The 14,025-nt window shown below is 39.5% G+C and overlaps 1 protein-coding gene and 1 pseudogene across 1 annotated transcript in view; both read left to right on the top strand.

The window, feature by feature from the left end:
- LOC110537699 (transmembrane protein 132E) overlaps nt 1-14,025 on the top strand; it is a 385,161-nt gene that overhangs the window by 149,114 nt on the left and 222,022 nt on the right. The gene's annotated exons all lie outside the window — the stretch shown is intronic.
- LOC149979197 (zinc finger BED domain-containing protein 5-like) overlaps nt 8,507-14,025 on the top strand; it is a 43,580-nt pseudogene continuing 38,061 nt past the window's right edge.

Here is a 14,025-nt window from a genome sequence, read left to right as displayed (position 1 = left end):
AAGAAGTTCTACAGCTGCATCATTGAGAGCTTCTTGACCGGCTGCATCACCGCATGGTATGGCAACTGTACAACCCTCGACCGCAAATCTCTACAGAGGGTGGTGCGGACAGCCCAGTGCATCATAACATTGTAAGTAATCATTTCACTGTAAGGTTGTTCACAGTAACCTGTTGTATTCGGCGCACGTGACAAATAACATTAGATTTGACAGAGACAGAGAGACGGGCAGAAAGACACTCACAGCCTTGCTCCAGCTGTTGTTCCAAACATCCCGGTTAATCCTTGTGAACGCGTAACATGTTGGCTCGAACCTAGCTTTGGCGTCTCCACTCTAAGATACATTGTAAAAACAAATCTGAGGTGAATTGGAAAAAATTAAAAATACTACTGTATACTTATATAATAAAATGTATAATAATGAGTACAAGTCGTTACAATGATTTGTTAATTTCATTGTACCCCAAAAAAGGAAACATAATTGAGGGTAACGAAAGAGAGAATTTAATGATTTTAATAATATTTTTTATTTTGTAAAAATTTAGATTTTTTTTAATCCATTTTGTACATTTGAAAAAATGAAAGTATATTTTTATTTTAGTATTAAAAAGCTTGTTGCGCCATGAGATGTAATGGATCATGATGAACGGATATCAAAACTGTCAGGCAAATTTGCTTTCAATGATCCGACCACCCACTTCCACCATCACCATTCTTAATGACAGAGACAAATTCAGCATCATGCAATGCTTGTAGTTCTACCTCCAGGTAGGCTACTGCTGGTAGATTGAGCACTGTGCGCAAGAAAGCCTGCCAAAGTGGGTTAAAATGGCAAATTATAAAATGCATTAAACAATGTTAAACATTAAGAACTTTTGAAACAGCAATGTTGGGTTTACTAAATATTTATGACATCACTTCTATTTAATCATATTATTAGTAAATCAAAACCAATGTTTATGGTTATTATTATTTCCCTTGACTTTATTTGTGTAAAGTTTTATTTACTAAAAAACAAAGTTGCATCTAAAAATAATAAGTGTCTTGTTGTTGCCTTAAAGTAGATTCAACTCTTCCATTTTTTACAGTGTAATGAAACCATCTGTAGATTTATTTGCATTCTGCTTCAGTTTCTCAACATTCTCTATTGCTTTACCCCGGGCTTCCCTGACATTGCCACATTGCTCTCCCATTTCTTGCAAGCCCATGAAGCTCTGTCAGTTAACCTTTTTGTTTTACACCTTTTCTCTTTGATCACTGGAGCGTGGTGGCCATCTAGCCCCAATCACCTTCACCATACCTTCTCCATTCCCAACGTAAAAAAAGCCCCTCTAAAATGTCATTATTTTCGGATTGCTGCCGGACCTCCATAGTTACAGTGCTGGACAAATTGTGAATATGACAAACATCTATTATGACGACATTGGAATAAAAATGGGGAGGGGTTATCGCATCTGTGCCAAGCTTTGTGTGCTGTGCTAAAACCCATCAGAGGGGACTGTGTGGTATGAATATAAATGGATTAGTGGTAGATTACTCCCAAGGCCGGTGAGACCTTAGCTCACATGTTGTGTTTCTTGTTGGTCACATATACAATAAGCCCATACAGCAGAGGGATATCAAGAGGTGAACTGATCTTTTATTTATATAAAGAAATACACCATTTACAGATGCATCATTTTACACCCTATACTTATTGAACCACCTCCATCCCTTTAACAACAAAAGCAGCATACATACAAAAATAAAATACATTTACAATTGGAAATAATATATAAATATGCACACAAGTACACATACACACAAATAAAAAATATCACAACATGCCCTCCCTTCCTTCCCACACCCTCCCGTAACCCCTTGGCCAAAATTCTTACTCCTGATCAATAGAAGGCAACTGTTCAAAAAAGGAAATTAAAGGCTGCCATCTCAAGAAAAGGTTATCAGTACATCCTTTGACTGTATAATAATGTATAATAATTTTTTCTAAGTGTAGAAAATACATTAGATATTTCAACCAGTATGATGGAGTGGGAGGTTTGTAGGATTTCCAGTTAAACAAGATCTGCCGGTGGGCTATAAGGGAGGCAAACGCTACAACGTCCGCTTTACTTTTAGTGAAACTATGCAACAAAGATGGAACTCCACATATAGCTATTAGAGGACAAGGTCAATATCTAGAACGTTAGAGAGAGTATTAAAAAAGGATGACCAATACTCAGACAGCCGAGAACACGACTTAAACATATGGGAGTGGTCTGCCGGAATGAATGAACATCTATCACGTGTCGTTCGTGTCTGGGAGGAATTTACTACATTTTTCTTTGGTATAGTGAATTCTGTGCAAGACTTTGAACTGAATTAAACTTAACCTCCACACGAGGATGTGGAGTTAACCCTAAGAATTGACTCCTCCCACCAGTCATCTTCAAGGTCAAGTTCACTACCCCAGTCTGTTTTGATTTTGTTTATTGGAGAGGGTTCAGAGGACAGTATAATGTCATATAATCTAGAAATCAGACCTGGCTGATTCCACGGGAGGAACAAAATCTCCTCTAGCAACGTCTTGGGAGGTAGAGGAGAGTTGGGAAAATAAGAGCGGAAAAAAGTTACAGGCTTAAAAGTAGCGAAAAAGATTTGAATGAGCCAGACTAGATTTAGCTACGAGATCATTAAAACTGACAAACTTCCCATCTAAAAATAAATCTTTGAAACAAACCAAACCTCTCTCATGCCACAAAACAAAAGCCTGGTCAAGTTTGGAGGGTACAAATAGGTGGTTGTTACAGATAGGGCTTAGAAGAGAAAGGGCAGAAAGTCTAAAATGTTGACCAAATTGTCTCCAGATCTTCAAAGTAGAGCACACAATGGGATTTCCAGTATACTTTGAAGGAGACGAGGACAGTGGGGCACAAGCAACAGCAGAAAGGGTGGATGATTGGCAGGAGTGCGCCTCTAATGAGCACCAGTTGGTACCTGGAGCATTACACCAGACCGTAATCTTTTGAATATAGGCTGCCCAATAGTAAAGCAGTACATTTGGAAGTGCCAATCCTCCATCTTGTCTCCTTCTTTGAAGTATTGCTCTACATATCCTAGGTGATTTGCCTGCCCAGATAAAATGACTGATGAGCCTATCCAACTTTGTAAAAAATGATTAAGGAAAAAAATACATTGAAAAAGGTACAGAAACCTAGGTAAAATATTAATTGTAACAGATTGGATTCTGCCAGATAATGAGAGAGGCAGACTATACCAGCATTGTAAGTCTGCTTTAACTCTTGTGACTAGGCTTGCAAAGTTAGTTTTATGGAGGGTAGCCAGAGAGTGTGTTATATTCACACCCAAATAGGAAAAACCAGAGGGTGACAGATGGAAATGCAGGGCTCTAAGGGGAATTTGCTTGGCAGCAGGGTTGATTGGAAAACATTAACTTTTCTCAATGTTCAATTTGTAACCTGAAAATGATCCAAACGTGTTTAAAACATGCATTGTTATCGACAGAGTTCACAGGTTTAGTGATATATAATATTAGATAATCTGCTTACACTGCCACTTTGTGCTCTTCACCAGCTCTGTGGATTCCACTGAATGATGGTGATAATTTTAAGGCCAAGGGAAGCTGTTCTATCGCAAGAGCAAAAAGTAGCTGGGACATAGGGCACCCTTGACGGGTCCCTCTGGAGAGGGGGAAGTATTTTGAATGTTAGTGTGTACGCTAGCTGTAGGAGCAGAATATAGCAGACGTATCCATGAGATGAAATTGGACCCAAAACCACATTTTCCCAAAATCGTAAATAGATAATCACACTCCACCCGGTTCGAAAGCCTTCTCAGCATCAAGGGAAACAACAATTTTGGGGTCTGGAGGGATAGGAGAGAGTATAATGTTCAAAAGCCGTCGTACATTGGAAAACAGTTGTCGCCCTTTGATGAAACCCATTACATTATCAGATATGGCATCCTGAAGGCAGGGTTCCAAATGGCATGCTAGAACCTTAGGTAATAATTTAACATCAGCGTTCAAAAGTGAAATGGGCCGATATCCACCACATTCCGACAAATCTTTATCTTAAGTATAAGTGATATGGAGGCTTGGGTTAGCGTCGGGGGGGGCCCTGTGATAACGAGTCGGTGAATATATTTAATAGTAATGGGACGAGTCGATCTGAGAATTCTTTGAAAGAATCGACAGGGAAGCCATCAGGGCCTGGGGCCTTGCCACTTTGCATTGACGTTAGACCCTTTGTTATCTCATCAAGATGCCGAGGGTTGTCCAGAACTTTACTCATGCCCATATCAATGGATGGGATATCCAAGTTATCTAAAAAGTTGTCCATAGCCGTATTATCTGATGGGTGTTCAGCTTTTTAGAGGTTAGAATAAAATGCCACAGGTTGAATTAATATTAGAGGGATCACTTGTAAGATTACGGGAGGAGTCATATACCTGAGAGATGAGATGCTGACTGGCATTTAAGTTGGTGTGCCAAAAGGCAGCTGGCCTTGTCACCAAATTCATAGTACGTCCACTTTGTTCGTTGCAACAGAAACTCTGCTATATCAGTGAAAAGCAGATTAAATTGTGTTTGAAGTTTCAGCCTCTCTGCATATAATTCAGGGGATGAATATTGAATATTGCCGGTCTATTGCCAGGATTGAGTCCACCAGTTCCGGATGATTCAGTTTTCTTTGTATGACATAATGATCTTTCCGCCTAGTACAGCTTTCGAAGTCTCCCAAAGAAGAGGGAGGTGTCATCATTTTTATTAGTTTGAATGAATACATCTATGTTGGTCGAAATAAAGTCACAGAAATCTTTGTTAGACAATGGGGCCGTGTTAAATCTCCAATTCGACAGATTTATTTTGGCATTCGGAGTAAGTGCTAAGTCCAGAATGGTCCGAAATCACTATCGCAGAATATTCTGTGGGTTTCACTGAGGGGAGAAGGGCTCTATCTAAAAAAAGTAGTCTATGCACGAGTAGGCTTGATGAACATGAGAAATGTAAGATACGTTTTTTTTTGATCGGGTGGAGAAAGCGCCATGGATCAACAAAACCCATTTGTGTCATGAATGTATCCCGGAAGGAGTAAGGGTTCTGGAATTAGACCGGTCAAGTCTTGGTTCAATAACACAGTTAAGGTCCCCGCTGAAGATGAGGTGGTGGGTGTCAAGATTAGGGAGAGAGGCTTAAAGATATTTCATAAATCTAGTGTCACTCTAGTTAGGGGACGTAAACATTTGCAAGTACTACAGGGGTTTGGAAGAGGGTGCCACTAGCTATTGTACAACGTCTATGATCTGAAATTATCTGTGACGGTGAAAACTGTACTCATTTGTGAATCACTATTGCTGTTCCCCTGTCTTTGCTATTAAAATTAGAATGAAAAAGCTGTCCAACCCATGCTTTACACAATCTAGTATGGTCGTTAACACGTAGGTGTGTTTCTTGAAGAAATGCGATATCAGTATTCAAGCTCTTCAGATGTGAAAAAAGTCTGGAGCGCTTAATTTGCCAACCACAACCGTGAATGTTCCATGTCACCAGTCTGACTGGGAGCCCTAAAGAACCTTCCTGAAGCCAAATGAAAAAGAAAGAGGAAAAGAGAGATTGAGAGAGGAGCAGCATGAGCAACACATCTAAATTAAAAAATTAAAAATCTTCTTCTTCTAAAAAAGAAAAGAAAAGCAGAGCACAATCTTTTGATAATGCCAACATATCCCCCCCACCACCACCCCCAACATTCCCGACACACATAAAAATAAAAATGATAGTACAACACCATTCAAAGGAAAAATACAAATAAAAATGATAGTACAACACCCTTCAAAGGAAAAATACAAATCCTATCTCTTACTCAGCATCCGTTGATTACCCTACATGTGCAGTGAGGCCAAAACAACCTAGGAAAGAAGTTACATACGCCCTTGAAATTATTATTTTTTTATATATCAATATGCAAGTGTACATTTTGGGTGCCGGTCACACTTTAAACTAGAGTAAAACCTTCAGCTTCAGTTATTGAAAAATGTTAACAGCGATTTGGTGGCATTTCAGTGGCCATAAAATGAATGCAGTCCACTAGGTGTCGCCACAGGGCTGAGTAATGAGAAAGGTTTGAAATTAACCAGTAGGCTATGAAAAGGGTCAACGCCTGTATTGGTAAATTGTTAAGAATCGTTAGGAGGGAACAATTCAAGAAAAGTATACAAACAGACCATTAGCAATTTGGATATCTACAATTAAGCAAACTAACCGTGGGTCTAAACTCTTCATCTAGTGCAACAATTAAACAAGAGTACAATAGGAAGAGAGGAGTGGTAGTATTAGACTCCAATGTCTTAGTGGAGTCCAAGATGAAGTGAATGTAACTGAGCCCATCAGTGACCAAACTCATCAATCATGACCAACGTAAACCACGGTAGTTGAGTGTCCATAAAAATAAAGAGTAAAAAATACAATAAAAAAATGTTATATATCAAGCAGACCCCAATGAAAAATGTATATACACAAATATTGGTGGACAGGATCGGTGACTAACTAGCTAGTGTAGGCTATAGATTGCCATTAGTGGAGCAGCAAGTTCAAAGCCTAAGTAAAATGAACGAAATCTAATTGCTGCGCTTTTACCTAACATTTTTTTTTTTTAAGAAACTTAAGATCAAATGGAAATTTAAAAATGTGTTAGACAGTATAGTATGGCATTGTCAACAACAGAAACAAGTTATGTGCTGCTTCAAACATACCTACTGTAGCCAGCAAGCTTTAGCTTAGAATTGTTTCACGAGAAACTAATCGATAGATGGCCATAGATGTATGTAGTAGAGGTCGACCGATTAATTGGAATAGCTGATTAATTAGGGCCGATTTCAAGTTTTCATAGCAATCGGTATTCTGCATTTTTGGACACCGATTATGGCTGATTACATTGCACTCCATGAGGAGACTAAGTGGCAGGCTGACTACCTGTTATGCAAGGGCAGCAAGGAGCCAAGGTAAGGTGCTAGTTAGCATTTAACTTACCTTGTAAAAAAAACTGTCAATCTTAACATAATCACTAGTTAACTACACATGGTTGATGACATTACTAGTTTATCTAGCTTGTCCTGCGTTGCATATAATCGATGCGGTGCCTGTTAATTTATCATTGAATCACAGCCTACTTCGCCAAACGGGTGATTTAACAAGCGCATTCGCGAAAAAAGCACTGTCGTTGCACCAATGTGTACATTACCATAAACATCAATGCCTTTCTTAAAATAAATACACAAGTATATATTTTTTAAACCTGCATATTTAGTTAATATTGCCTACTAAAATTAATTTATTTTAACTAGGGAAATTGTGTCACTTATCTTGCGTTCTGTGCAAGCAGAGTCAGAGTATATGAGGCCGTTTGGGCCGCCTGGCTCGTTGCGAACTGTGTGAAGACCAGTTACGTATTTCACTGAAAGAATAAACGTTTTGTTTTCGAAATGATAGTTTCCGGATTTGACCTTGTTAATGACCTAAGGCTCGTATTTCTGTGTGTTATTATATTATAATTAAGTCTATGATTTGATAGAGTAGTCTGACTGAGCGGAGGTAGGCAGCAGCAGGCTCGTAAGCATTCATTCAAACAGCACTTTCCTGCATTTGTCAGCAGCTCTTCGCTGTGCTTCAAGCATTGCGCTGTTCATGACTTCAAGCCTATCAACTCCAGAGATTAGGCTGGCAATACTAAAGTACCTATTAGAACATCCAATAGTCAAAGGTTTATGAAATACAAATGGTACAGAGAGAAATAGTCCTATAATAACTACAACCTAAAACTTCCTAAAACCACCAGCTTTCATATGTTCTGAGCAAGGAACTAAAACGTTTGTTTTTTTACATGGCACATATTGCACTTTTAATTTCTTCAACACTTTGTTTTTGCATTATTTAAACCAAATTGAACATGTGTCATTATTTATTTGAAACTAAATTGATTTTATTGATGTATTACATTAAGTTAAAATACGTGTTCATTCAGTATTGTTGAAATTGTCATTATTACATATATACAAATCAGCCGATTAATTGGTATCGGCTTTTTTTGGTCCTCCAATAATCGGTATCGGCATTGAAAAATCATAATCCGTCGACCTCTAGTATGTAGCCTAGTGTCCAGACGGTCACTAGAACTAACGTTACTCACATAATATAGACAGGTGAGAAATCATCCCAATTCAGGCATTTTATGTATTTCAGGCATTCAATGTATGCGCTGTCGGTAGAAGGACTCAGCTTCTTCAGGATTTTCAAAAAATGTAACCTTTAAAGGTGACATGGAGTCGGGCAGGATAAATCAGCCCAAAGCAGATTCCCTTCTTGTACAGAGTGGACTTGATGTCGTTGAATGCGGCCCGTTTCTTCACCAGGCTAGCACTGAAACCCTGGTAGAACTTGATCTTGTGGCCTGGGAAAGGATGTCTCCATGTTCCCTTGCCCCCCGAAGTACGAGCTTATTTTCTTTGTATCGATGGAACCGCACTATGATGGGACGTGGTCGGCCGCCTGGGCGAGGTTTCGGTGCATGGCTGCGGTGAGCTCAATCAAGTTCAGGGAGATTGAGAAAAGACTCATCGCCCAAAACTTCCTTGAACAGCTCCGCCATGACCTGGTTGGATGACCTGTCTCAGAATCCTCTGGCAGTTCAATCACGTGGATATTCTGGTGTTTTCAACGTAAAATCTTCCACTTGTAGCTGTAGAGACTTGTTGGCGGTGACCACATTGTCAAGCCTGGTTTCCAGTGTAGTGAGTTTATCGCTGTGGCCGGAGAGCCCAGCCTCAACTTCAGCCAGTGTGGTAATGTGAGATGCCACAGAACCCCGGATGGTTTCCATGGTTGCCTGACTTAGAGCCAGTGCAGCCGCCAGTGAATTATTCAGCAATTCGGTGAGTGCTGCTGCCATGTCAATAGCCATGTCACCCGGAGTGGCTATTGAAGCCTTCAATGAAGGTGGGGTGGTAGCCATTTTAGCTGAAGTTGATTTGGTGGAATGTGTTTTTTCCAAAGCGTGTGACTGGTTTGGTCATGCTAATTTAGGTACCCTCCATTACTGACTTTTTAGGTCATGAGAAGTATGAATTTAGGCAAAATGTAGGATTATTTACAAAAGTTATCATAAAAGAGACCTCGTGTGACTTCTTTCTACATTGCTCACCCGGAAGCCCCCCGGGTGAACTGATCTTATGGGGAAATTGGCCCGAATAGGAATCAATATTAAAGCCCACTCATTGGCTTGTGATGTGTCAAGGATTTCATTAACATTATTGTGTATTATACATGCTCATCTGTGACCTTCCCACTGAGTTTTTGGATGATGTGTTTGGAATTAGCTGCATGTGTTAGATATGTATGTTGGCTCTGCATAGTTTCTTTGCTAATCTGGCCTAATTATGAGTCTTATGTTAGTGTATGCATCCATCTTCTTCCCCTATAAGGTTCATTCTTTGTATTAACCAAGCGTGTGGAAAATATATGATGATATCTGGATGAACAATTATCAAGTGAAAACTGCAGTTTTCACTACATTAATCATCACAATGATACTGTTCACAATCAGTGAACATCCTCTAAGAATAGTGGAATAATCATGCTATATTTAGTCATAACTCTAACACCTTTGCTTTTCTTACACTTAGTCATACTGTACAAAGCTGGATGCATGTTTGTGACGGCAATCTCCATTTCACAACATTTGAGCAACATATAGCCTGCTGAATCTAAACTGCAAAAGGAGAACACTGCCAATAGTATTATAGCAGTGGTATCAGGTTCAACCATGTAATGCCCTGCTGTGCCTACTTTCGCCCTCCACCTCAGGACAAATATTAAAGCCAATAATATACTGTATGACTTTAGCTGAGAAGGACATGAAGGGACAACTGAAGCATTCAGTAGAGTGATTAAATGACCCAGCAATCGGCTGTAATAGCATTATTAGCAATACCATTTAGGCAGCTGGAACATTAAATAAAGGTCAATCTCGTACCAGCCCCATTACCAACTGCATAGGTAGAGAATTGCCAACAGCGTGAATACAGCACCACCAAAATACCTGCTTTTTGGATGTGATCTAAAATGTATGCTCTGTGTTAGTTTAATTCACTCTGGACAGTGGACACCAAAGTGAATGCTGACTGATACTGTGCATAGTGATATTCTGATACTTCTATACTAAGAGCACACTTCTTGTAGCTCTGATTATCTCTAACATTTTGTCTAGTCCCTAAATTTAGAATGGTTCAGGTTCATTTGGTTTATATCATAAATGCAGTTTTCAATATTATAAAAACAATTGTATTAAGCCCATTGAAAAATACCTTGTGAGAAAATGTATCTGAGATTCAATGGGCATACAATATGATCAACTGTTATATCAACATGAGAGATCCCACTGTTGCCAAGATCTTGCTAAAACCACACTCCTATTGCTTCGGGACTAAGTACCTGTTCTTTGCTTCTCCTATTTCACATCTCCCATGTGTTTACTGCATTCAAAATGACATAAAAAGCACAAATCAAATTTGATTTGAGTTTCTTCTTCTCTATGCTGCTTGTTGTTATTGTTGCCATCATTGTCAGCCCCCATACCTAAGCCTAATTGACTGTTTATTTGTGTCCCCTTCTGGGACTTTCAATCAGGATATGATTGTGTTTTAATTGTGAAGTATTTTGGGGTTCTATTTCTCCAAAGCAAATATGTCACTGTTGGCAGGTGATGCTGAAATGAATTCTGATCATACACTGTTTCCAGCCCTTTCAAATCTGCATGCCGATTAGACACAGGTGATTAATTAATTTGCCTTCTACCGCGTGCTCCTCATTCGCTCCACTGATGTCACCTACTCATATTCTCTAAGTGGAACAAGGGCCACATTTCATTACGCCTTCATTACAATATACTGTACTGGAACATTTTTAGTTTAATAGATTTTTATCCCCATATCTATTCATGTAATTGGAATATTTCACATCTCCGTCTCCTTCGTGCCTGAAAGGATATCATGTGGATGCTAAGAATCTTGTCAGCGTGGTTGCCGGTGCCAAAGCAAGTAAATGTGGCCAGATTAATTTGGGGGGAACTAAATTAGGATTTATCCTAGAGGATTAGGATAATTTACTCAAAGTGTCTTTCACTTTTACTGATTGTATTAATTGTATTTTGTCTGAATCAAGTCATGCATTGCTTGTAGAGATTATTCAGGGGGACCTTTATCCAATTATTTGTATATACTCCCTTGTGGGGTATAACATTGTATTTCCCATTTTCAGGACACCATTTTGATGGGAAAACTAAGCAAAATGCAGTGAGATTCCGTCATAAATTGTAAATGTGCTCATAACTCAATGACCTTTTCTTGTTTTCTCAATCTAAAGCCCCATAGCCTCATTCACCATCCCATTTATTTCTGCTCTGTTTATGCCCAGGCAGTACTGTTGTGGCACTAGGTGTTGAATAAAATTGTTTGCTTACTCTCCCTGAGGTGACCGATGCAAAACACACAGCTCGGGGGAGGCCAACACACACTCAGACACTCACACTATAGCCTCCGTGCTATAAAGCTGCACATCGCCACTTCGAGGCCCTCTGGCACGGTGCCTTCCCCTTGGATCTCAATCCCCTTCACACTGCTTAGGTTTGAATGGCAGCTACTGATGTGGCCCCATACTCCAGCGTTGGATACATGGGCACATAACTGGTCCAGAATAATCCACCAAAATTAGATTCCTCACAGCCACACTCAACAGGAGTTGCAGACATTCTAAGACAAAAACAAGACGGTTTCCGTGTAATCAAATTGTCAGCCAAAATGTGTGACTTGCACACACACATACTGTCATAAATGTTTTCACAACATTCGAGAGATAATTTTGTATTCGTTTCAATGTGGTATATTTTCTCACAGTGAAATGAGAGTTAGGAATAGTGCTTGGATTATGTTGGGCACGGTCTACAGCCCACACATCTGAATTTTATTTTTCAAACACTATGCTTTTACAGTCTGAAAATCAGTCTAAGGCTGACAATTATACTCCTGTCCCTTATGGAAAAAATACTCAATTTTATTCAGGTACTGTATTCTACCAACATTTGTTTGTTGGATTTTTTGTTTGAACCGGTGAATCACCCACTGTTATTTCATTGCAATTGCTCACTTGGTACTTGACTGTGTCTGAATAGTGTGATAATAGGTTTGATTTTCTTTTGCCAATTCTTTCTCTTCCTGCTATTTCCAAAGTGGTAACAGATGCTAGCTTTGTTTTTATTATCTTGAGTGTAGCTTCCTGATTTAAAATATATGTCTGCCTTTTAATAGGCATAATCACATAGCTGCTCAAGTGCTGACTCTCCAAAAGAAGTCAGCACGGGATCCTTCCTGTTTTTGCAAGTCATTGCTGAGGCCATAGGGTAGAGTGATAGGTACATGCTGCTTCTGAAATGGCACCCTATACCCTATATAGTGCACCACTTTTACCAGATAGTGAGTAAGATAACATTTCAGATGCAGCCACAGTACTTTCAACTGATGTAACCACTCTGTTCAAAGTGGCGATACCTGTATTTAGTTTGTCCTATTTCCTTATTTTGTGCAACATTACACTATAAAGGCTCCCTGGCACCAGAAACAGCAAGTCCTAATCAGGCATACACTTGACGTTCTCAAGGAGGAAAACACTAGATCAGCTCTCCTAGATAAACTGTCATTGTAGCGATCTGTTGCGTCAGTCTTCACAATTTATACTAGTGAAGAGAACATGGGGGACAAAGAGAATGGGCCGAAAACTTAACAGTTTCCCTATTATCAAATTGTCAGCCAAAATGTGTCATGGTGATTTTTGGCAGCACATACGGCGTGATAGGGATTTTTGGCCAAACATAAACCTGGTCCCTATCCTGGCCTTGCACCACAGTCAAACTTTGGGCTTGGCACAATGCCACCTGTAATGCTTGACTAGACCCCTCGTGCACAGCAGCCATTTTGCCTTAGACAGTATTACTGATATCTATATCGGCCGTGAATGCAATGACAAAATACTGTGAGCATGCGTGCTGACTTTGTAAAATAGGCATACATCTTATTCAGGTCTGCTCTTTGTGTTCATGAAAATACAGTTGTATAAGGGCGAAATTTAGATGGCAAGAAGTGCAAACTCATTATCAAGATGGCAACTGTAATTGCAGGTTGCCATGCAACTGAATGTATCCTCAGCTATGAATTGTCTGTGTCAGAATATATCAAGGTTAAGATAAGAAAGGCTCTCCTTTGCATATGCATAAAGGGTAACACTTTACATAGTTGCCCTAAGTACTATGTAACTACACAGTAATAACTGTAGTAACAGTAGTTACTCAGGTAACAAATGTAAATACATGCTAATAAGGTTGTAGCACTATCAGTTATTACACAACTGGAAGAAGGTGTAATTACACATCAACTTGCTGAAGGTACTTCAACAAGTGTAATTACTGATGTTATTACTAATTTTCTTGTTCCGCTATGTAACAGTCTTGTAAATGCACGTTTAAATGACTAAAATGTAATAATTCAAACCAAAAATCTGACCTTGTTACATGTAACTACAAAGTGCCACTACCATCAAACCCACATGTCATACCAGGGTTGATAAATAAGCTAGCACAGGGCTCCCCAACCCGGTTCCCGGAGAGCTACCAGGAACCGGGTTGGTGAACCGGGATGGTTTTCAATCCATCCCCAGTTGTAACTAACCTGATTCAGCTTATCAACCAGCTAATTATTAGAATCAGATGCGCTAGATGAGGGTTGGAGCGAGAACCTATAGGACGGTAGCTCTCCAGGAACAGGGTTGGAGTCCCCCTGGGCTAGGACCTGGTAAAAACAATTGTAAGAAGGTACACCCTGTCATTAACTACCAGTTGTATTAGTTTCTTTCTCTGTTATGACTTGGCTCAAAGGCTGTACTTAATTTAAGAACAATGTAGTATACTTAAGCAATAAGGCACAAGGG

The sequence above is a fragment of the Oncorhynchus mykiss genome, chromosome 12 (assembly GCF_057628025.1).
Source record: "Oncorhynchus mykiss isolate SJ-2025 chromosome 12, ASM5762802v1, whole genome shotgun sequence".
Lineage (NCBI taxonomy): Eukaryota > Metazoa > Chordata > Actinopteri > Salmoniformes > Salmonidae > Oncorhynchus > Oncorhynchus mykiss.
Note: the sequence above shows the minus strand (reverse complement) of the source record. Positions and strands in the feature narration are given on the sequence as shown.